Source organism: Numida meleagris, chromosome 7 (genome assembly GCF_002078875.1).
Source record: "Numida meleagris isolate 19003 breed g44 Domestic line chromosome 7, NumMel1.0, whole genome shotgun sequence".
In the NCBI taxonomy this organism is placed as follows: Eukaryota; Metazoa; Chordata; class Aves; order Galliformes; family Numididae; genus Numida; species Numida meleagris.
Genome location: NC_034415.1, coordinates 12716745 through 12741120, shown reverse-complemented (window position 1 = coordinate 12741120; position 24376 = coordinate 12716745). Strand labels below are relative to the sequence as shown.

The following is a 24376-nucleotide window of genomic DNA, read 5'->3' as shown; positions in this document are numbered from 1 at the left end:
TCAGTAGCATACAGAATGGGTGATCTGTTAATAGCACTGGCATATGAAAACAGGGTTGTTGAATAACCTGTGCACTCAGATTAATTCATACCAAAATAAATGCTAAGAATTGGGTTTGAGAAAACAAAATATACTGGGTGCAGAAGCAGAGAAGATACTGGGAAAAGGATGACTCTTATAAGATTTCCTACATAGCTTTACTTGCATGCACAACTCATACTGCTGGGAATCAGTTTTGTTCCCTTTGTTTTGAGGTATTTTTCAACACAGCTAGTTTCCAGGTAACGCAGATGAGGCAATAGTGAACAGCTTAATTTATTAGTAGTGGGGCATGAGTGGTGATGCTGTTCGTATTTCTTGTCTTTGACTAATTGTATGTCATCATTTTTTATTGTGGTTGACTGTTTTCTCAAAACCCTCAAGTCCTTGTTAGGTGATGTTTATTTGTAGTTATTAATAGCACAAATTTATCCAAAAGCAGTAGGATACGGACAGTGATATTCTTCACAACCACTGAAAGAAACAAATTCCTTTTGGTTAAAAAAAAAAATAGCAAGAAGTATCTTCCAATTGCTAAAGACAGTCTTTGTGCTGCTGTTTATACACTTGGACAACACAGAAAACAGTCCAGCCAGTATAGAAGTTTAAACCTTTTTTCTTGCAAATTGAATAAATCAGGGTATTTTCAGCATGGCTTTGACTTTCATATTTAAATCTGAAAAAATCATATTCCCATGAAAGTACACCAATCAATAATTACATACTAAAGTGGAGTAAATATCAATATTTCTTTCTTAGAAAACACAGAGTAACCAAGGAGTCCTTAGAAACAGTAGGCAGAATTGGATTATGCAAAGTAACGTGCTTTCCTCCATTCCCAAACATGGGCTTCAGCAGTTTTTGTGAAGAAAATGAAATTTGACCTCTCTGAATTCAAAAGGCTTACAAACCAAAAAGCAAACAAAAAAATGCTGATTTTTTTGCATTTCAAATATCTCATGGTTTTGAGCACTTTCTTCATGTCTACTAATAAATAAAACTATGGATCAATTGCTTTCTAAACAGTCCTGCTCTGCTGGATACTGAGAAAAAAAGGTTGAAAAATACAAGCATTTACTGAACTTCAAGAACTCTGAATGCTGTACTTCTTATGTAGAATGGAATATCAGCTAATGAAGAATGAATAATGGATATTTTAAGAAGCTGACAGAAATACTTCATGCTATTGAAAGTATAATATGTAAAAGCCATTAAAGAAATTATCTTTAAAAATGCATAAAAATTGTACATATTGCTGAAGTATCTATGACAGGTATACCTTGGCAAAAGCTCTCTGCGCCTACTACAGAGAAAGGACAGAGTAGTGCGCCTACTGCAATTGACATAAACGTAGACCAGCACAGTAGGCTCACTTTGCTTTCAGGAAAACACTTTTGTCACTACTGGGAGGTGCAGGGTGAATTAAAGGTAATTTCCATTCTATCTTTTGAAAACAAGGAGAAAATCTCAAATATCTTTCCACTTATTTTTTGAAATTTTTATCATCCCCTAATAAACATGATTCCATTTCTAACAACATCAGTAGTTCAGCTCCCACAGGTTGAAGAAAAAACAGAATTAAGAGAAAGTTACATTGTTCAGGGTTCCAGTTTATCATGAGTTCAATGCCACTGAAATAGATGGATTTATATTATGAATGTTCTGGATCAAACAACGTTTAGTCTGTCTAATACAACCAACCAACAAAACAAAAAACAAAGCTCAGACAGTATCCATGGCATTTTCTGCTATTTATTTTACTATATTCATTTTGATTGTAATTACATGAAAATCAATTTTCAATTTCTGTATTTAAAGGAAATGTTGGGGATTTTCCTCTTCTTCCTACAAACACCTGGCACAGTTCCACTGCAAGTTGTACTGGATTCTGATGTATCTTACATTACTATTTAGTGTTTGCCTTTATAGTGATAGCATTTAGTTCTGTTAAAATAGGTTAAGTACTTCTTAAAGCCAATAGGATATCTAAGAGTCAGACAGACAGAGAGAAGGAGATCAGAAACAGATAGGATTCACTTTAGAGAGACGTCATTTCATAATAAACAGCCACCTTATGGAAGTGTGCTTTACAGAAGGTTCAAATACTGATAAATAGCCAACGGCCTCTCAGGAGAGAGAGGGTTTGATGAAAAAAAGAGCTGCAGAGGAGAAATACAGTTTTGTACGAACAGTTTTAGAGATGAAATAAAATTAAAAAAAAAAAAACCAACAAAACAACAGTCATCTATGAAAGACATAATTTAGGTCAAAACAACAAACAAAGATAAATACTCTTTGAAGAAGAATCAGAGAAAAACTTTAGCAAAAGGGAATTCATGCACTGATACAAGATAGCCAGGAGGCACCCAAGAAGAAATGCTTGCAAAAAACATGAGGTCTTTCCCCTAGGTTTTAGGCTAAAACCAACGTTAGTAATTTCTCTACTTTCCAAATCCACCTGCAAGCCACCTAAAAGTGTTTATTTATTACATGGTATTTCTTGTCCTAAAATGATCTTTTGCTGTTCTAGATCTACTGTCGGTAGATAACCTATACCAAAATCTAGTGATAATAATTTCCCTCACTGAGAGTGAAAACAACTCTTCTGAGGGGCGATCAAGAGGAGGCAGCCTGGAATTACAATTCCACTGCTGGCGCTGCTCAATGGACTCTGCAAATGTACAGAAGCAGCAGGTTCCTGCCCAGTTCCCTGCCTACGGCAGCCAGAGCCCTAGAGCTCCTGCAGCCTCAGTCCCTTTACCTGATGATTCCAGGAGACAAGCTTCTGAAGCAGCTGATACCCAAACCACACACAGGCTACAGGAAAATGGCTTGTGCTAAGAAAGAAGAAACACTGTGAAAATAACAGCTCACATGGCAGATCTTGTTCAGCTTTTCAAAAGCTAATCTAGATACTCCCAGTGTGGTTCAGATATGGTGTAGAAAACATCTGAACTCCACTCCTGACCTCTGGCATTCCATGTCCTGCCTTCTGTCTCCAAATGCTCCAGATATCTCCCAAGAAAACATCACTCTTAGCATGAAAACCTCCCTCCTTTCCTTCCTTGGATTACCACAATCCCTTCTGTAGTGGGTTGTACCTTAACTCTTAGCCTCTCTCTCAAGTCTGACCTATTATATAATTTCTAAAGTAATAATAGTGGCATTGTAAAACACAGGCTTTAATCACCCACTTTTAAAATCCTTTTTATATACACGCATATAAACATGAAGGTAAATATTAGAAGAAACAATATCTGCTTCTTATCATTTTACTCTTTGTTCTCAGAATACAGATGCATGTTAATTTTCTTAACTGGAGGTGTCAAGTTCATCATCTCCATTTGAAGAGAGACAGTTTAGATCCTTTTACAATCCCCTAGTCCAGATGAAATATGAATCAGAAATTATTAGAGTCAATCTGCTAGATATACAAGGCAATCTTGAAGAGTGATGCATACACAATGTAATGGATTGGCATGCAGAGCAATGCACCCAGTCTACTTGGTTGCTGCACCAAATAAATCAAGGCATGTCAACACATCAGTCAGCAAAGTCTGAAAAGGAAATATGTATTGCTGCTGTAAGTGTAACTATTAGCCTGGCCTGGAAAGGAAAACTGAAGTTGGAGTAGAGGCACAGCATGTATCTCTTTCCTATTACGATTAAATCCTCTCTCCCCAGAAAGAGGAATGCCTTCTGAACCTGAAATCATTGTTTGAATTACTTAAATCTGACATGTTTGGGCGGATTTGCAGTTTCATATGAACTTCTCAGCCAGTCTTAATAACTGACATACAAAATAAGTCCTGATCCTTAGAAAGGGTCAAGTGTAGTTTTCATTGGCAGCTGACTGAAAACAAATCTCCAGACAAAAAAAAATGGAGCTGAAGTTGAAGTGTAAATATACAGAAGCCTATAGGGAGTAAAGTTACTGCAGCATTGTGAAGTTTTCTTTTTTTCCCCACACTACTCACCGATGGGTTTTTTCCTTTGTTTTTAGTTGTTTTAATACAACATTCTGGAATAATTTAAGCTGAAATAGGTAAACAAATGAGGAGCTGGGCTCTGTCAAGAAATATTCCCACTCATTGTCTTCTTAGCTGTTACTGTCTTGAGGGTAGAGAGCTTTCAAGCAGAGAGCTGGTTGAATTGTTTTTACCAACCCCATGTTTTAGGCAAAAATGTAAATTCATTTTGGCTAAGGCAATTTGTTTGGAATATGCTAAAAACTGGTTTTTTTTTAAAAAGCAAAGATGCTCAATTTCAACATTTTTAAAATGAATCTTTCAACTGTTTCAAAATGACATTACATTTAGAAATTCATCCAAATTTATTTCAAAAGAAAGCAAAGAAAATTGGATGTATGCACATCCTTTTTTTCTTCCTTTTTAAACTAGCAAACCAAAACCAACATCAAACTCCTTTCACCAGTTTGTGTAACTTCTTTTTCAGCGTTTCCATGTCAAACAAACATGGAACATTAGATAAAAAAATTATAGGATTAAGGAAGTCTTTGAACCTTTTGCCATATCTATGAAAATAGAGATGTTTCTGAATTAAATACAATTTTAAATACACATTTGCAGGAAAAACTCTGCCAGACACAAAATAAATAAAGATTTCTCTTCACTACAGAAGGGATCTGCTGAAGAAGAGGGGCACTGGAGATCCTAGAACTAGGTGGAAAGTCTTGAGCTGTCAGAATCTGAGCTAGAGGAGAAAAATGTATGAATCTTATCAGAAAGTGGATGCGATCAGAAGAAACATGATTCATTTCGTATCTGCTCTGATGGCAATACAAGTCTGCCGAAACAGTATCTGAGAGGCCAAGCCTAGGCAAACTGAGACCCAGACTGCTAATCAGCATAAGATACTTGAACGCAAGGAATGAGGCATCACAGTTTCAGCACTAGCAATAGCTCACCTTCAGCAGACTGAGGAATAGGAGCAAGAAGTTCTGCCCACTCATGTGCCCTGGGAAATGGAACCATGAAGTCCAGTGTAGAGACTGATACAAATATTAGAGAGGAATTGACATGGTCTGATAATTTATTCATTCATATCATAATAACATATTGTTATTTTCTTAACAACACTCTAAAGCAGATAAAGATCTAACAATCACTCTCTGAAAGTAAGTTTCTAAATCCACCGTTTCTCTTCCGAAAGAGAACTTTTGAATTAACAGTAAAGCCTTTGGTACACATTTTGTCCCATCTCCCTGCTCTTTTACCTATATACATGTTTCAATTTGCTCCTTGAGTTTCCATATAAAAATATTTTAGGTGTAACGCTTCTGATATCACTTCTCATCTGTCCAGAGACTTGTAGCCACAGATCCCATATAGTCAGAGGGACTACAAAGGGGCACAGCAGAAAAGAACCCAGAGTAAATTCCAAGCACATAAGCATCCTTCAGAATTTCTCAATGTTCTGTTTTTCAAAAAGTCTGGCTTGTATTCTGGGGACATGGAGATCAGAATCTACATATATAAGGCAGTTTTATTCTACATCTCACAATTCATGAATTGTATAAATTGGACCATGAATTTTAAGTACATTAAAGTAGTTTCTTGAAAGATAACATTGAAACAGTAGATTCTTGTAACTGTCTAATTTGTTGTTTTCCCTTGATGTGACAGAACCTGGTTGTATTCATCACCATGTGTTTATGCGCCATATTCATTCACATCAATATGGATAAAATTACTGTCCACGGATCAATATTAAACAATAATTTAGATATGTGAACTCCACCGAAACACATGTACAAATGTGGTACCTGAGCTGCGCCACATGCCTGATTATATCAAGCGCACCATAACAATTCACACTATACTGTTAATCAGAAATGGAACAGAAAGCCATTGGTATCTAAAGAGCTGCTTTCTTTACATTTTAAAGGTTTGGTTCTGAAAGACTAAATGCCCAATACATTTGCAAATGCTCTGCAGGTGCTCAGCTTGCTTCTCTCAAGGTCAGTCCATTAGTGATTAACACATTAGTAAATATATTCAAGGCCTATATTTTTAAATGATATCTCTCTCATTTTGGTGGAGGTTTGGTGCTTTTTCTTTTTGGTGGCAGCTTTGTTACTTCCTGTTGTGAGATTCAATAGAATATGTTTCCTAGGTGGTTGGGGTTTTTTGTTTGCTATGTATGTTGATGGAGATAAGTGTTTTAATTACTTTTTTAATGTCTATGCTTTTGTATTTTCTTTTTCACTCCGTTTATTTCCTGCTGCTGAGATTACTGCCTCATCTCCACAGCAGGTGGCTCTTTCAAATTTGTTTTCCTTGTAAGCCTGGTAGATTTATTTTGTAATATAACTTCTCCTTTTTACTGTTTTTTTTTCTTATTATTATTATTAATGATTTCTTTGCTTTGGAATAGGTTCTCTTGCAAGGTCTGGAAGAGTAAATCACCAATGATTTCTAAAGGCCTCATTCATAGAAAAGAAACGTGAGGACAGAAAAGCAAAAGAACTACAGGACACTTGAGATAGCATTTTCTTACCTTCATATTAGAATGAGTAAATGTGGAAAAAAAGATCCTTCACATTTATTAGCAAGAGCCCTATACAATTGTTGCAATGCACTGTAAGTTGAACAGCATTGTTCACACCACAATATTTTCTAGAAATGCCTGAATAAATAGCTGAACCTGTAAGTAATGCTGTCTGTATGTCTCGTATCTTACTATATTCCTGGATTACAGTAATATCTGAGGTCTTGCAAGTGGTACTGGAAAAAAAAAACAGGACTGGAGTAGACAGTCCAGCAAGAACCAAACCTATTTTTATAATCTAATTTATGTATGAACCCAGTTGTCCTGTCCCTGTTCAGATGTAGCCAAAATTTCACAAGATGTAGCTAGGCATCAGAAACCGTATACAAGAAGAGCAGATGGAGTTTAGAACTAATCCACATGAGCAATGGAAATTAGGATTAGTTTTGTGTTTATGAGCTTCGATCATAAAATACTGCAAACTTATGGTCTGTACTCACAGCATGTAGTGATGCCATGATCAGACTGACTTGACAACTAACATCTTAGAAATGTTCAAAAGTGAATCACAACAATTTAGCCTCCATTATATATAAACTCCACCCTTAGTTTGGTTTTATGTTCATCAGTTCAGATGTTCATGAGGCTTTAGTCTAACCCTCCATAGCCTATGTCTAAGTCTGAATTGCTTTTCTTAGTTTTATCAAGGGTAACTCATGGGATCTGCACTTGGAATATTATTGGGGTAATACAGAAGTGTGGCTAAGGTAATTTTTTAGGGAAAGTCATCAGTGTCTCAGGATGATTTAACAAAGATCTGAAGAAAGAATATGGCAATTTTGTAATTGTAAATATCTCTATATACAGTTAAGCACCACAGAGATTTTCAACTCTCAGTTTGACCTGTGAAATTATCCTCCAAAGGATTCTTTTTAAATGCACAACTCAGAACTGAAGCATTGAGTATAATCAAATGTTTTTAAAACACAATTTTTAGACTCTAGAAAATTAACAGTAAATTGGACAAAAATATTCAGGTTTCTAAATTAACAGAAGATAATTGTATTAGGGCTGCTCCAAGAGTAATGCTTCTTGTTTTATTATGTTGGCCCACAATGTTAGAAGTGGATGTTGGTGGTATGGCAGTAGAGGTCGAATCTTCCTACCAGTATTCCATTACATTTTGTTGCTGTGTGACAGTTGGCAGTAGAAGGGCAATCTGACAGAATGGTGCTGAAGTGGAAGCGTGTATGAAGCAAAGGTATGTCACTGAATTCCTCCATGAGGAAAAAGTGGCACCCACTGACATTCACTAACACTTGCTAAACATTTATGGAGATGAAAGAGTGGATGTGAGCACAGTGAGGTGGGTGGGTGGTGTGTTTCAGCAGCAGCAACAGGTGCAGTGAGTCACCTCTTGTGGTGCAGATTTCCATGAGTGTGGCATGCAGGCTCTTATGTGAAAATGCAGTTAATTGTGGTGAATATGCTGAAAAATAGTGTTTTGCAGCTGAGAATTTGCTCTATTAAATAGTGTTATTGTGCTCTTTGTATCTGTTGCAGTTTCCAGAGGAATAAATAGGAGGCATTACTTTCAGAGTGACCTACATAGCATTTCTTCTCAGACTGGAAAGTAATATTTAATGTCGCTCATATTTGAAGTAATAGTTATGCTGAGGATGCTACCAAGTTAAATGATAGTTCTGATGAAAGGATTTGCTGAAATGTGAAGATTGCTATGAAGTAAACCTCATCATAGAGATGGACGAATGCAGAAGTCCGCTTACCTTCCCTCTGGTTCTATTCTGCCTTGTATTGTTTATTGCAGATCTTAAAGCACTGAAACAGTTTGCTATGAATCTTGATTTGCAGAACGTAAGAGTTCTATAATTGTAGCACAAAGTAACTGAAGAAACATCTGCTATAAAAAGAAAGTAGAATATTGCTGCAAACCTTTCTTATGTCATCTTGGTAACATCTATTATACTGGCTACAAATCTGAAAAGGTCACTAGCTAAAATGCATTTAGTAGTCTCAGTCAAATCCATCTCTCACATAAGAATGTGCCTTTCCACCCAGGAAAAGAGATCTTTCCAACCAGCTTACAATACAACTGAATTTGATTTTTAGTCCTGCCTGGAATTCGGCCATTTCACACCACTGGCACAAGCTGTCATTATTCAGGAGCATCCTTGAACTGGCATAGCAGGGATGCTGAAGTTTAAGATTTGACATGTTAATGTTGTCAGTTCCTTTCTCTCTTCCTTCTACAAGCATGTTCCTAGCACTAACATGCCAAAGGAAAGACACAGGGGGCTGTGTTTCCTCCAGACACCAGCCAGATATTATTTGTCAGTGTGATACGCTGCACCACTCTAGAAGGAAAGATAGCCCCAAAGGTTCCTCTTGCTCAGTGAATGTTGCTGAAGAAAACTGGCCACAAAAGCAAGAAGCTTGCCTCTTTGGGGTAAACTTGCAAGGATATAAAAGTAAACTGGAAGGATAAAAAAAAAAACAAAACCCAACACCCTAATATCTCAGAAACCATGTGTCACAATAGGGGTGTTTTGGCACAGTATAGAAAATCTGTATATGTACAAGTGAAAGCAAAATAAAATGGATGGAAAAGAAAGAGGATATAGGAGCAGCAGAGTTCTAAAAAGTAAAGAAAGCAGAAAATATTACAATAGCTGTTGGTAATAGAAATTACATATTTCCTCCAAGATGTGTCCAGTTTTATAGGCAGTCATGCTGGAATTGGACACATTGGAATAATCATATCCAATAAGAATTCACAAAGAGAAAATCAAATGTATTCTTTGCGTTAAGTTTTGACTTTAAGAACAAATTGGAAAAAAATATCTTGGAAAGCCAAACTGATAGAAACAATGTATGGAAATGAGAATAAATCTCAAGAAAATATTCACACAGTAAAAGCCAAAAAAATAGTTGGTATCTCTGCAAAGAAACAGTAGAAAAACCATTATAGACATATAGTTACATATTTCCTCTGGAAATATGAGGAATAATTAATTTATTAATAATCTGGAGTAACACCTTCAGTCCCATCTCTTGCACTGTACAGTGAGGAAGTTGCAGTGAGGTTTACTGAGACAATCTGTGCTAGTTAAAATCTTGTCCTCTACAACAGTAATATAATAGCCAATTGGTGTTAAAGAGTTACCAATATAAAGACTGATTTTTATAATGTTGTTTCCTGAAGCTGAAAAAAGCAGAATAGCTGAGAATCACTGAAGACTTCTAACCATGGCTATTTCTCTTAAACTCACCACTATTACTGCTGTTGCATGCTACTTCCATAACATCATTTCTATGTGAAAACAATAGGCTACATGAGTGACATATCTGCACCCTATATCATAACTTTATCTATATGAAATATTGGAAAAATTCTACTTATCTGAACAGAAAATCTCGCATAATAAATATTAGTTGCAAAATATACGACTTTGGGGTTATTCCTATTTTTAAAATGTAGTAAAGATTCATTCAAACTTTTAATTTTTAATTCAATTAGCCTTCAGTGTAAAACAGCAATGTCTTACCAATGCTACTGAATAATATAGTACTCTATCTGAAAATTCAATATGGGAAACAAATATTGCTTCCTAGTTCTTTTTAACATGTTATATCATCTTACATCTCAGAATATTAATACAGTGGTTTTGTCCACATAAAGGAACAAAAAGATGCTATAAAGCTTATTCAGTAATTAATCTCATATCATTCCACCCACGCTGTATTTTGCATCACTTCAGGTAAACCATCTCTACATATATTTTAAAATGATGCCTCATAAAAAGACTTCCAAACACTAATCATTTTTCCGCAGTACAGATCTACAACTGAAAACCTATCATCAGTGCATTCTGATGAATAGGTAATAATTAAATCTTTTTTTCCTCTTCTTCTACGGCACATTATTTGACCTATGATAAAACAACCTATCAGATTTCCATTTATTATTTCTACCTGAAGGTCTTTGCCACCTCACACAAACATAAATCTCCATTTGTCAGATTTAAACTGTACCTGTCCCAGCTGCTATGAGGGTTCATATCTCTTATCCCTTAAAAATTACCAAATAGCATCAAGCAACATAACCTCCCTCCAGCCTCTGCTGACCCTTGCAATCAATAATATTTGTAACCTGTACACGCACAGTTAAGTAGAACAGAAGCCATGCACTATCCCAGTTAAACACATTGAGCTGTGATACTACAATCTGCTCCCTTGTGTCTTGTGTGATCAATTTTAATCTCTGGACCACGAATAAAAGAATGCAACCCCTTGTTTCCGAATTCATCTGAAAAGGATGTTATAGATTTGCAGGTCTGCACAGGAGCAGTGGATTTAATACAACCAGCAGCTCAAGGAAAGAACACACCTAGGTTATCATTCATTCTCATTAGCCTCAGTCTATTTCAACTCTTCACAAGACAGCACAAAACAGAAAACACACATGAACCGTCTCAAAGAAAGCTCTCCTTGTTATAATATCATCAGGCAACAGTTATTTTGTAGCTGTATCCATTACTGCCACTGTGGCTAAGGTGCAGGTCAGTGATTACATTATGATCATTTTGGTTAAAGATTTATAAATAAACTGCCAATACTCATCTCTTCTGGAAAATGTCATATATAGAAAATTAAACAGCCTCCCTCCATAGAAGTTATAAAGCCTAGTTCCGCTCTGTTAAAAATAAACAATTATTATGGAAAGAAAGAGCAATTCAGGTTTCTGATGATATTTGTTCTCTCTCCTCCAAACTAATTTTGTTTAAAAGGAGGAAAATTTGCCAGTCAATTAGTCAAATTAGACAACTGTATCTGAATGTATAACAGAAAGAAAGCAATGTTAGCTTCTGCAGTAGAAAAAGTGCTTTTGGAATCTGTCACACCACCAGAATACGTTTCCAGAGTTCTCAAAACTGCATATTTATAGGCTTGGCTACAGTGGCTCCTTGACAGCAGTTCAAGTGCAATGAATCATCTATCAAAACATTTGAGAAGACTTTCTTACTCATTTTTTTTTTTAAAGAAACATTCTGAAAATATACTTTTAACATGATTATGCCCTAGTGTTCACTATCAATTAAGAAAAACAGCACGCAGTTTTATAATTGAAGGTGAATACTAAGTGTGCATTGTCAGAGACATTATCTTCTCAGATTGTCACATGCTGCGTATCAGTATGGAGTACGCTGCAACAAATATGACATTCTTGTAGCATGCTGGAAGGTCAATGAGCTTTCTCTCTCAGGTCACTTACCCACTTCACATGTCCTTATCATTAAGCACATATTTATCTGCCTTTCCTTTTAAAAGCAGCTGTAGCAAGGGGTTTTATGTAAATATCTTGTTAACGTGACATTCTCTTATGCAAGTAGATTGCCTGAGAAATATCAGCCAACTATTGGTACCCCCTGTGCACTTTCACATATTGGAAATAACTAAGCATGAGTTTACTTTGTCCAAACCATTTCTGAGAAAGGGTCAGTGAAAGAAAGAAGTCCTAAGTTGTCTTTTAGTTTTATTTAACCATCAACTACATCTGAATTCATTTCCTAACATCAGCAGATATTGAGAATTTATATGAAGCTTGAGTCCATGACATTGTTTTTTTTAGGTAGTTATACCACTCTTGTCAAATGCCTGTATTTTCCTCGGTGTTTCACATATTGCTGACAGAGCGCTAAATTTGGTGCTTTGGGCCAGAAACATAATGCAGTTGAATTTCAGATTCTGTAAGGCTACTATCTGGAAAAAAAGAAAAAGGGAAGTGATGAAGATCTCCAAATGTCTACGCAAAGTTTAACATTAAAGCTCACAAAGTGAAACTTTGTCATGAAAGATCAAGTACTTGGCTTGTGAAGGCAGCACTCTGCACAGGTGTCACACACATACACTCCTTTTAAGCCCATACTTTTGGTGGCCAGTGTGTGAAAATTGAAATGGAAAATCTACACTTCCAATATTAAGCAACTAATTTTTATGATACTAAAATTATCAAAGAGGTAGAAGCCTATGTCCCCTTCTAGTCCATGGAGCAGTAGCCAGATCTGGAGAAATTACTATTACAGAAAGTTAAAACTAGCTGCTTAATACAGCCTGCATGCAACAGTGTGAATACTCCCAAGAGAGTGTATGCTTCCCCTGACACAGACATTTGACCCAGGCTAACGCCAGGCCAGCCACACAAATGTATCAAGGAGTGAGCATGAGTCCTTAATGCCTTTTTGGTGCATAATTTTGTGTTTGTGATACTACAGCGGGAAGATTCACTCCCAGTGGAGTTGCAAATGGTAACAAAACCAAGAAGCATCTGATCAATAAATAGAAAATCAAGTTACACAGTCCCCGTAGGTTCCTCTAACAAGGATTTCTTTCCAAAATGTTCCTGCTTGTCTGATGCTGCTGATTTTAATCCTTTCATACCAGTGGGTCCTACATGCATGCATTAGTGTTAATGTAAAACAAATGAACATTTTCTACAAGGATATCCATTCTCCCCAAGTAAAAGGGTTAATAACAAAGTAAGCTTTAGGAATGTAAATTATTTTCCCCATGTGGATGAAAAACTACATGAGTTATTCATTTAAAAATTATTAGCATATAAAATCATTATTATCTCTGCAGTTAATGTACAGTTCACTGACAACCTCTTGGACCATTACAATTAAGAAAGGCAGCATCCCTAATGAAGTTACAAAACACATTGTTTATTAAATAGAAAATTGCATCTTTAATTACTTTAAATATTATAATCTGATGAAAAATTATTTCATAAACCTCAAGACAAATTATGTCAGAGATGGAGTATGCGTTTTGATCTTCTATGAATCCTAAACAGCACTTTCAGTTTGCTTGCAGGTTTCTGTTGTATGCAAATCTACTCCTGAAATTGCTTTCAAGTGCCTAAATACAATGCCACTAGCAGAAACTTAAGAAGCAGTTTGTGTTATTCTTTCTTTTTAAACAGATTTAATTTTTATCAATTGTAGAAATTTGCATTTCTACTAAATGCAGCTTTTCTATTAATCCTCAAGAAGAAAACTGGAGATAGGTTTCTGTGAGGGTCCCAAAATCAGGCTGACTGAAATAAAGGCAATTTGGTGTTCTACTGTATTTTATTATATTACTGATCTCTTTTGAGCTAAGAGATAACTGTGTTCAAAACCGTCAAGGGCTTTGAGGCTATGCTATAGCGCCAACAAGTACATACTAATTTTAAATGTTCTATCTTCTTTATACAAAGTAATCTCTATGCATTGTCAAGACTTTTGCTGTCTGTCCATTGTTAGACCTACCTGCCTGATGTGCTGGCCAAGATTGGAAAAGGGCTGAGCTGCACACTTAAACAAAATGTTTAGTTGTCCACAAACATAGGGTATTAGGCCCTCCATTAAGCTTTAGCTCAAACCTAGACAAAAATCAGTATTAAAACATGTTGATTTCTGTAGCACTAAAATGAAATTAATGTAGCCACCTTCGCTTCCATCAACTTGCCAGTGAATTTTTTCTTTGGAAACTCTAAGAGCTATTGGGCTTTCTCAGACTGATCAAAAAATTGGGAAAGCACGGAGATTTTCAATTCCTTTATGCTAAAAAATTGCTACATTCGGTCCATACCTTTTTGAGCATAAATACTGTCCATGCAAATCATGGCAAGCAAATATTCTGTGTAGTACTATAAGAGTAAAATGAAAAAGAATAACTAAAAAAAGACAAGAGTCAGCGGTCAATAATTGATCTTATTTTTATATAAGTATAAAATGCATTGCATAACTATAAAATTGCTAACACTTTAGATTTAAATATGTGTACATATCCTGAAGATCAAATGATAATAGGCATGTTCACTTGCGCAGCTAGTACACAAAACTTGGAACAGAATAGTTTGTTCAGAAACATACTCAACAGTTTCAGAGCAGTACCTATGTGCCAGAGAAAAATCTAGCTGGGATTTTTAGGCAAGTTAGGTAGTAAAAGACAGGCACATTTGCGAAAGCTTTCAAAACAAAATTAAGTTTTGAAAAAAGTTTTCCTGCAGGGATCTACTGTTAACTGTAAAATAGCTAAAGATGTGGAAAAAAATAGTTCAGCACTTGAAATAAACTCCTTCCTGAGTGTGCACCTGCATACTCTGGTTGTTTTGGCACAAGAAGCTCTGAGGGTACACTGCCTTCCAAAAGGCTGTCTGACTTTACGTTATTGACATGCTACTCGGCAGAGAGACTGCCTTGGAGGCAAAGGACCTCAGGAGCGCGAGATTTTCAGAGCAAGCCTTCTTACATATTCAAAGATGTTCAAAACCTGACTAGACACAGTCCTAGGCAATCTGCACTAGCTGACTGAGCTGCAGGGTTAGACTAGCCAATTTCCAAAGGTCCCTTCCAACCTCAACTCTTCACAATTCTTTGAAATACTCCCTGTTGCGGTCCTAAGCCACTGAGAGATTTCTGAAATTTTTATTTGGGATTGGAAAAAACACCACTAATATAGTTAAGTGGAAGAAAAGTATTCCCTACTAGAGAATAGGTGTCACACATTCTCATAAAATTGAGAGAAATTCACAGGTATGCGCAGGCATTTCTTTGCTGCAAGCCCCATATGTTTCTATTACAGAGACCATATAGCCAGGGGCAGCGTACCAGAAATCAGACCCTTTCTTCATCTACCCTTGCTACAAAGAAACAATGCACAGGGATGGAGAGCTGGGAAATATGGCTTTCACACAATGTTGCAAAGCTAATTTTTGAAACTTCTTCAGCTCGAAACAACCTTCCATGCTTTATAAGGTACAGACTTGCTTTCAGAAACCAAATCTTGGCACTCGCAGCCACTTTCCCAATAAGCAATGGAATTGAGCTTTGCCTTATTCATCAAGAATACTCATCTTTTGAGATAGGAGTGTTGAAAATGGCCAAAGGTTTTAAATTAAAACCTAATTACGATTCCATTATCAGATGATTGAAAGTATTACTACTTAAATGTATACTTTGAAATATCACTACCTATAGTCATTGATGTTTGCAACATTTAAGAACAGTAATTCTTACTATAAATCAGAATAAACTTTTGATGTCATTTTCTAACAGGTCCAAAGTGCTTTGTATTGGAACTTATATAAAGCTCATGAAAAACCCCACCATGCAGATGAAAAACCTTACATTGTACGTCTTTTGCCCTATCAGCAAAATAGTGTTTCAGAAATTCAGCATCACCAACTCTGTGATCAAGATTTTGCAATCAAGATTTTCACCCCAATATTTTAATGACAACTTTGATTACACATACAAAATGAGACTATGTCTGATGGAACATTTGCCACAGTATGACTTCAATTAACTTTAGCATCAACAATAGTTGTATGAGAATGAAGAGACAGTTAAACAGAATCCTCTGCTAAAAAAAAAATACTCCTACCTCTGCATTCTGGTAACCACCAATTTATTTATGTTTATAATACACGTATAAGTAGAAAACAAGTATTCAATTACGTACTCAAACACAAAACAACACTGTATATTAAAGGCAGAGCATGTGTGGTGAAGGCTATCAGCTTGATAACCCTGCACTGACAATCACATCACCAAGCATGTGCACAGATGCAGTTCTCTACCTGTAAACACAGTTCTTTCCAAGAGCTCATGCCCTCATACATTTGAAGGGAGGGATTAAGATTATAATGTCTCTTAAATCTGCAATCAAATGCTGAGCAGATATGTATTTATATATCAGACAGCCACTTATGTCATGGTCACGTCTATCACCAATTTAAGATACAAGAAAAAGACATTTTCAGAGACATATAGCCCAGGAACGAATTAAACTGATTTTCAAAACATCAGAATGAACAAACAGTAGAAAAGGCATGAAAAGAAAAACTTATTTCTAAATGCAGTTTTCTAAGATAGAAAAGAGGTTACTCTTCAGGCACCACAGGGGAGTTTGGGGGGACTTAGCTATTTACTTATTTGTTCACTCGATCATTGCACAAACAGTTTAAAGCACTGCGCTGAAACACAAGATTGCCAATTACATAGATTTTACAAAGGAGAGGAATATTAATTAAAGGTTATTTATGAAGCCAAATAAGATTACTTGAACATCTGAAAAGAGATAAACAGAATGATACACTCAACAAACGGAGCTATCAGAAATGTGTCATGAATGCAATGCTATCATGACATTGAAGAAAGGAAGTAACAATATTTAAACTTTCCAGAGCTCTTTCCACAGACCCTCTTAGACATCACTATGTTCACTGCCACCCAGTCACCTGCTTTATTCAGCACGGTACACACATTTTCTGTCTTACTATTATGAGGGCTGATCTGAAAGCAATGCCTCCTATTTTATTATGTTGGCCCACAATGTCAGAGCTGGATGTTGGTGGTACGGCAGCAGAGGTTGAACCTTACACAAATATTCCATTACATGTTGTTGCTGTGTGACAGACAGCAGCAGAGGGGCACTCCGACAGAACAATGACTGACACGGAAGTCATATGAAGCAAAGGTGTCATTGAATTCCTCCATGCAAAAAAAGAATTGGCACCTACTGACATTCGTTGATGCTTGCCAAGTGTTTATGGAAACTGAAAAGTGGATGTAAGAACAGTGAGGTGGTGGGTGGTGCATTTCAGCAGTGGCAGCAGTGAGTCACCTCTGCTGGTGCAGATTTTTACGAGCACAGCATGCAGGTTTTTGTTCATCACTGGAGAAAATGCACAGTTCATGGTAGTGACTGTTGAAAAACAGCATTTTGTAGCTGAGAATTTGCTCTATTAAGTAGTGTGATTGTGTTCTTTGTATCTGTTGTTGTTTCCATGGAAATAAATAGGAAGCATTACTTTCAGAGTGACTTTCATGATTATTTGAAAAATGTTGATTTTTCATAGAATCATAGAATTAGCTAGGTTGGAAAAGACCTACAAGATCATCTAGTCCAACCATCCACCCACCACCAATAACCCCACTAAACCACATTTCTCAACACTATCTAAATGTTTCTTGAACACCTCCAGGGACCGTGACTCAACCACCTCCCTGGGCAGCCCATTCCAGCACCTGACCACTCTTTTAGAAAAGTAGTATTTCCTAACCTCCAGCCGAAATCTCCCCTGGTGCAACTTGAGGCCATTCCCCCTCATCCTGTCACTAGTTACAAGAGAGAAGAGGCCGACCCCCAGCTCACTACAACCTCCCTTCAGGTAGTTATAGAGAGCGATAAGGTCTCCCCTGAGCCTCCTCTTCTCCAAACTGGACAATCCCAGCTCCCTCAGCTACTGCACATAAGAACTGTGCTCCAGACCCCCCACCAGCTTCGTCACCCTCCTCTGAACACACTCCAGGGCCTCAATGTCTTTCTTGCAGTGAGGGGCCCAAAACTGGACACAGTACTTGAGGTGGAGCCTCACCAGGGCTGAGTACAGAGGGACAATGACTTCCCTATTCCTGCTGGCAACACTGTTTCTGATACAAGCCAGGATGTCATTGGCCTTCTTGGCCACCTGGGCACACTGTTTGCTCATGTTCAGCCGAGCATCGACCAATACCCCCAAGTCTGTTTCCTCTACACAGTCTTCCAGCCACTCTACCCCAAGCCTGTAGCGTTGCCTGGGGTTGTTGTGGCCAAAGTGCAGGACCCGGCACTTGGTCTTGTTGAACCTCATCCCATTGGCTTCAGCCCAGAGATCCAGCCTGTCCAGATCTCTCTATAGGACCTTGCTACCCCCAGGCAGATCGACACCTCCTGCCAGCTTGGTGTCGTCTGCAAACTTACTGAGGGTACTCTCAATGCCCTCATCCAGGTCATCAATAAAGATATTGAAGAGGACAGGCCCCAGCACCGACCCCTGGGGAACACCACTCGTGACCGGTCACCAGCTGGATTTAACACCATTCACCACCACTCTCTGAGCCCGGCCCTCCAGCCAGCTCCTTACCCAGCAAAGAGTGTACCTGTCCAAGCCACAGGCTGCCAGCTTCTCCAGGAGAATACCGTAGGAGACAGTGTCAAAGGCTTTGCTGAAGTCTAGGTAGACCACATCAACAGCCTTTCACTCAATCGTAGATGGAGATCAGGTTGGTCAAGCAGGACCTGCCCTTCAGAAACCCGTGCTGGCTGAGCCTGATCCCCCAGTTGTCCTGCAAATGCCACATGATCTCCCTCAAGACAATCTGCTCCATAACCTTCCCTGGCACCAAGGTCAGGCTGACAGGCCTGTAGTTCCCCAGATCCTCCTTACAACACTTCTTGTAGATGGGAGTCACACTGGCAATTCTCCACTCTTCTGGGACCTCTCCAGTTGTCCAGGAATGCTGATAGATGATGGAAAGCAGCTTGGCTATCTCCTCCGCCAGCTCCCTCAGTACTCTCAGATGGATCTCGTCCGGCCTCAGAGCCTTCCTTGTTTTAATGAGCTGAATCTTACCTACAGGCCACGTATAATTCTCTTGCTGGAAACCTGCACACAGCGGACACAGGTAAAAAGACTCACACATATCAATGGACAGCCACAGCTTCTGTCTTTGGGAATCACATGTGAATACCTAAGAGTAATACACTGTCAAAGAGTTCTTCAGAGAGCAAATCAAGATTAGCACCTAGTTAAAAGTCATTCTATTGCCATTGACTATACAGAGTACAAATTGCTCGACAGCAGAAGTAGAGCAGGAGGTGATTATTTAATGAACCACATATTTGAATGAGATGGTCATTTGATGTCACCACAGACAATGGTAAACTTCCTTCATGATTACTAGTTTTCACTATTTTACATTTTTTTGAAAACATTTCTAATTATATGTCTCCTCTTGCCTGTCACTTAGCTACTTCAGCTGTGATTTAATTATGATTTGAAATAAACTATACAGTGGCTGGCACAATAAAATGCTTGTTCTTTGAGTTGACAAAGTAATATAATGAAAATCTATGTAAAAATCCTCTACATACATTTCCCCCATTTTCCAATTTACTACAGCTGAAGGAGAAACATTTATAAAAAATACACACTTTCTCAACTTCAGATGTTACTTGACATTGGATTTACGTTACAAAAAAAGAAAATTGTTGAAAATGTGGATAAAATAACTAACAAGCATTTCACATTATTTTAATAAATTACACTTTTTAAATGGATATTCCATGTCTATTAGCTTTTATTTCTTCTATTTGCCTTTTTTATATATAATTTTTTAAGCTTCTACATTCAGATATATCAATTTTTTTTTTCCTTTACATTTCCTTAATTTTCTCAGTCCCATTTCCTTGTGATTTTCTTGTTTGCCTCCCCTAGTCTACTCCTGCTTTCCAACTCTCCCTCACTCCCTTTAGGGTTTTCTCCTTCAGTCTTTTCTTTCCAGGCTCACACCATCAGCATCATCTCTGGTGCAGCCCCGAGCTAACAAGACTCAAGCACCGCTTGCCTGGGGGCTCAGGGGTTTGTCAGCTGAAAGATGCTTTGGCAAATAGACTTTCTTATTCCTTATTTATATAATTGCCTTAAAAAAAATCCAGTAGTGCTGAAAGCATTTCAGATTTCTACTTTGCAATATCAATAACGTATATTAAAAAATAAAAATTAAAACCAAGGAAAGAAATAAAAAAAGACAGTTATTTTTTTTCTAGCAAAGCACAAAGTCTAGGGGAGCAGTAATACCTCCTGCATATGACTTTGAATTTTCCCAATCTTTGTATCACTACAGGAGCTTGATAAGGCTACAGAACTGGCTCAGTAAAGAAGTTATGATGCTGTAACAGCTGCATATGGCAGTATCTGTCATTGAGTGTTATACTGTAGGAAGTGTGGAGATGGCATGAACGTACTCGATACCAGTGAAAAATGTCATAAATGCCTTGGCAGGTGTCCCATTGGCTTAAAATTCCACATAAAAAGATGTACAGTTTATTATTATTATTTTCATAAAGCAAGTTCTTTTAGAAGTTTTATCATTATTTTTCTGCAATAACATAGGCACTGCTACTCCAAAGATTTACAACTCATACTTAAGACCGTGCATTGTATGCTTAATTGTTCTGTTGACAGTATCTGTTGCCTACGCTGTGAGTCAAGACCTAGTTTGATCTCCATGAAACAAACGTAGTTCATATAGCTGTCATTCAAATGGGACACTGTGCATGACATTAGTACAGCCACTCCAGATGCTATATCAGTGCTATGTAGACATAGCCATCAACGGCAATGGAATTACTTGCATTGTGTGAAGTGTGTGCATGAGCTTTTGTAAGAACAAGGCCTAACTTTGTTTTTAACATAAAAAGCATTTTACATGACTCCTCCCACACTTCTTAGAACTGCAACTAATTATGGAGTGTGGAAATCTACTATAAATGATTGATGTTGTTTTGTATGTTGTTATGGAAACAAACCAAGTAGAAGTCTGTGCTTTGCGTATAGGATTTTGAGTCAGATTTTACAGTAAATAACTAGGCTTTCCACTGTATAAGCAACAACACCATATGGCCATTAATCTCCCACCCAAATACTACGTCCTTATATGCCACTAGTTGTTAAAATTAAGGGCTTTCCAGTAATGCAGTAAAAATCAATGGACCTGTTCCATCCTGTCACTGGTCAGTGAGAAAAAAAAATGTGGTCATCTCAATTAGGCATGCTTTAAAACTGCAAATATTTGACAAATAAAATAAAAACATTCATAAAAAAAACAATGTTTAACTTGAACTCTGCAGCTCTCATGGCAGATCATCTGCACTAGGGATGCCACAACCATACACAGGAATTTGTAAAACCTAAGTTTCCACTAGATGAAGGATATGTCAATGTTAAAAGATATTCCTTCATAAAGTGTAAGAACAATACTTTTGCTTCTGTTGGAGGCTAAATGATTTGAACAACCTGCGTGACAGTTCCTGTCCTCATCGTTTTCAGTTTGTGGATATTGAGTTAAACTTCAGCACAGCATATGTGAACCCAGAACTGACTTTCTCTTCTCCCTGCACCTGATGAAGGGACTGACTGTTCCACTTCTTTGTTCCTCCTTCAAAGACTACTGTGATCCCACAAGGATACTCTCTACCAGCATTGGACTTGTCAAGAAGAGACACTATCTTAGTTCTTTGTGCACTCCTGGACAGATTCCCAAGCAGATAAAAGTGCCACTGTCAACCAAAAAGGGACATGATATCCGTTTCCTGATGAACTGTGGTACCAAATAACGTGCTTCTAAGTATAGTCACCAGCAGCTCATACATTAATGGAAGTCCAGCAATAATTTCCTGCCTTGCCTATCCCACTGTCCTTTTCTAGAGTCACACTAGAAGCATTTCTGAGTGGCCCAAAGTGATCATTCTTAACCCTAATATACAATAGTTGTTTCAAGCAGCTGTTTCCTGTCTGCTACACAGTACCATAACAACTTTACTTGGCCTCCGAGACACAACTGCTCCAGTCTCATTCTACAACCATCTTGTTCTGCCTGTGGTTCTACTGCTGATCCTAATTTTTCTTGCTCCTGTTTTTATTCTGAGGAAGTGCAATGTCACTTTGGTTAGGGTGACATGCTTCCTCTCATTCCTGACCAAGAGGCCCTTTTGCTTGGAAAAACACTAATAACAAGTTTCTTTTGACACTGGATATTTATGCTGCCCTAGCGCCCTTTCCTTCATCCCTGGGTGATTTCTAACCAGCCTTTAATGTGATCCCATTAGTTATCCTGCAGCTTCAGGGACCTCTAATATACATCCTGCCTGAGTGAGTACAGCTACAGATGTAAACCCTATGTAAACCCTCTGATGCCTCCATCTAAATTTTCTTACTGCTAATTCAGACATCAGGCTGGAATCTTCCTGATGGACTGGCCCTAAATATCCTTCTAGGTGCACAGAATAACATTTAGTCCATCACCTGAATAGATTATGCTAAATGTCTTTACAGTGAAGCATTCAAGAGGACTTGGGCAAAATAAAGAGTAGCTTTTTGTTCAGGCTTGTTTGTCTGAGCAATGTTTTAAAACCTTTGGGCCAAGTTTTTCTTTTTATATTAGAAGGGAAAGCAATGCCTTTTAGATGGCACAGGAGGTGAATCATAGGACTTGTAAAATTACAGAAGTCACATAATAAGAACATTATAGGGTGTTTTATAGGTGATATAATTGCAGTTATTTTTGATAATAAAAATCCATTGAAATTAGGATTTGAATTGCGCATAAATGTAGCCATAGGTCTGTGCTTCTAAAATCTCAGCTGAGCACTCGATTCTCATCTAAAAGTGAAAACAGGATTGAATAACCAGCAGCCAATACTATTCCTCTACAGTAAGAATAACTAATACAGAGGGAGTGAAATGAAAAGAGCTAGCAATGCATTTCCCCCCCAGCATATCAAGCAGGTTTTCATACGGAAGCAGTGGTCATCAATCACTACCTCATTACCAACCTGTCATCTGGGTTTAGGCTAAATGTATTCTGGCTTGCTGCCACACTAAATGTTCAATGAAACATCCTTAAGGCTCTCTACAAGTTCAGCTGAAGTCGCACATGCTATACATCAAAGAGGAACATTAGCGTTATCATAGCTTAATAAATAGTGCCATTCTGGCAATGTAATCCTGTGTTCTAGAGCTATCTTCTATTCCCAGTATTATACTGCTTAAGTAAACAATCTTGCTGTCTTATGTGAAGTTTATTTAGTGACAAATGCATGTAAAGATAATTAGTCGTATTGTTATAGATATACTTTCATCCTTGCTGAAGAACGTAAGCAAAAACAGCATAGGATTTTAAAAGCACACAGTGATGTTATTAGCTTTGTGTTGAAGCATTAATTCATATTTTTTGCATATTGTATTTTATTGTCCAAGTTTCACTGTGTTGAGAAACCACTATGACAGCAGAAGGACCCCAAATCATTGTCTTTTCAAAATAACATTAGCTTGAATACCTGGGACTTCTGCATACCTCTGGGATGCAATACAGCAACTAAGATGACAGCAGTAGAAATTCCAACATCTGTGAATGATACTTGCTTTGGGATTACTCCAGATTTCAGTAAGGATACTCATAATTAGTCATTCATTTCCATGCACACTTGAAGCACAAAATTCTGAATTTGTTTTCAGATTTAGAAGCGTCCGTGAAAATATATAGAGAGATTCTGAAGTGGTTGAAGCTTCAAGAGGCACAGTAAAAAAAAAAAAAAAAAAAAAAAAAAAAAGCCAGAATACCCTCATTTTTATGTGAACCAGTTTTGCCACTGAAAATTATTTTAAAATAATGCAAAATGAATTGACTCTGTGATAGAACTGGATATGAAATACGAAGTCCTTACTTCAAAGTCTCAATTCCTACTATTATGGACCAAGCATTAAAAGTATAACCCATTTGAGAAGCAGGGCAAAACATTATTATCAAGATTTATTTCTTTTCTTTCACCTTCAGACTGCAAAGAATATTTCCATGTTCCAAAACCCGGCTCTGGCTTTTTATTTTCTGGCATGGACAGTGTTAAACCCTCAAGAGGAAGATACATCAAAACTAAGAGTCTCTGTTCTTTTCTGTACTTTAGGAATCATACCAGACCAAACTGCAAATTCTTCAAGGCTTTGCTAACCAATATCAGTTTCCTCATTATGGATAACCAGGGAAGGTGTAGAACTGTGCTAAGCTTTCTACACATCTTCTCAAAAAAAGAAAAAAAAAAAAGCTCTAAATTATCTTGCACTGTGTCTGTCTTTCTCAATACTGCATAGCTTATAAACTGAGCTGCTTGACCAAGGAATCTGAATCCAGGTCCTACAGTGCAGAGTCAGGCCCTTCAT

General features: G+C 37.4%; 1 protein-coding gene across 11 annotated transcripts in view; it reads right to left on the bottom strand.

The window, feature by feature from the left end:
- Positions 1-24376, bottom strand: part of DPYD (dihydropyrimidine dehydrogenase) — a 333346-nt gene that overhangs the window by 177038 nt on the left and 131932 nt on the right. The window lies entirely within an intron of this gene.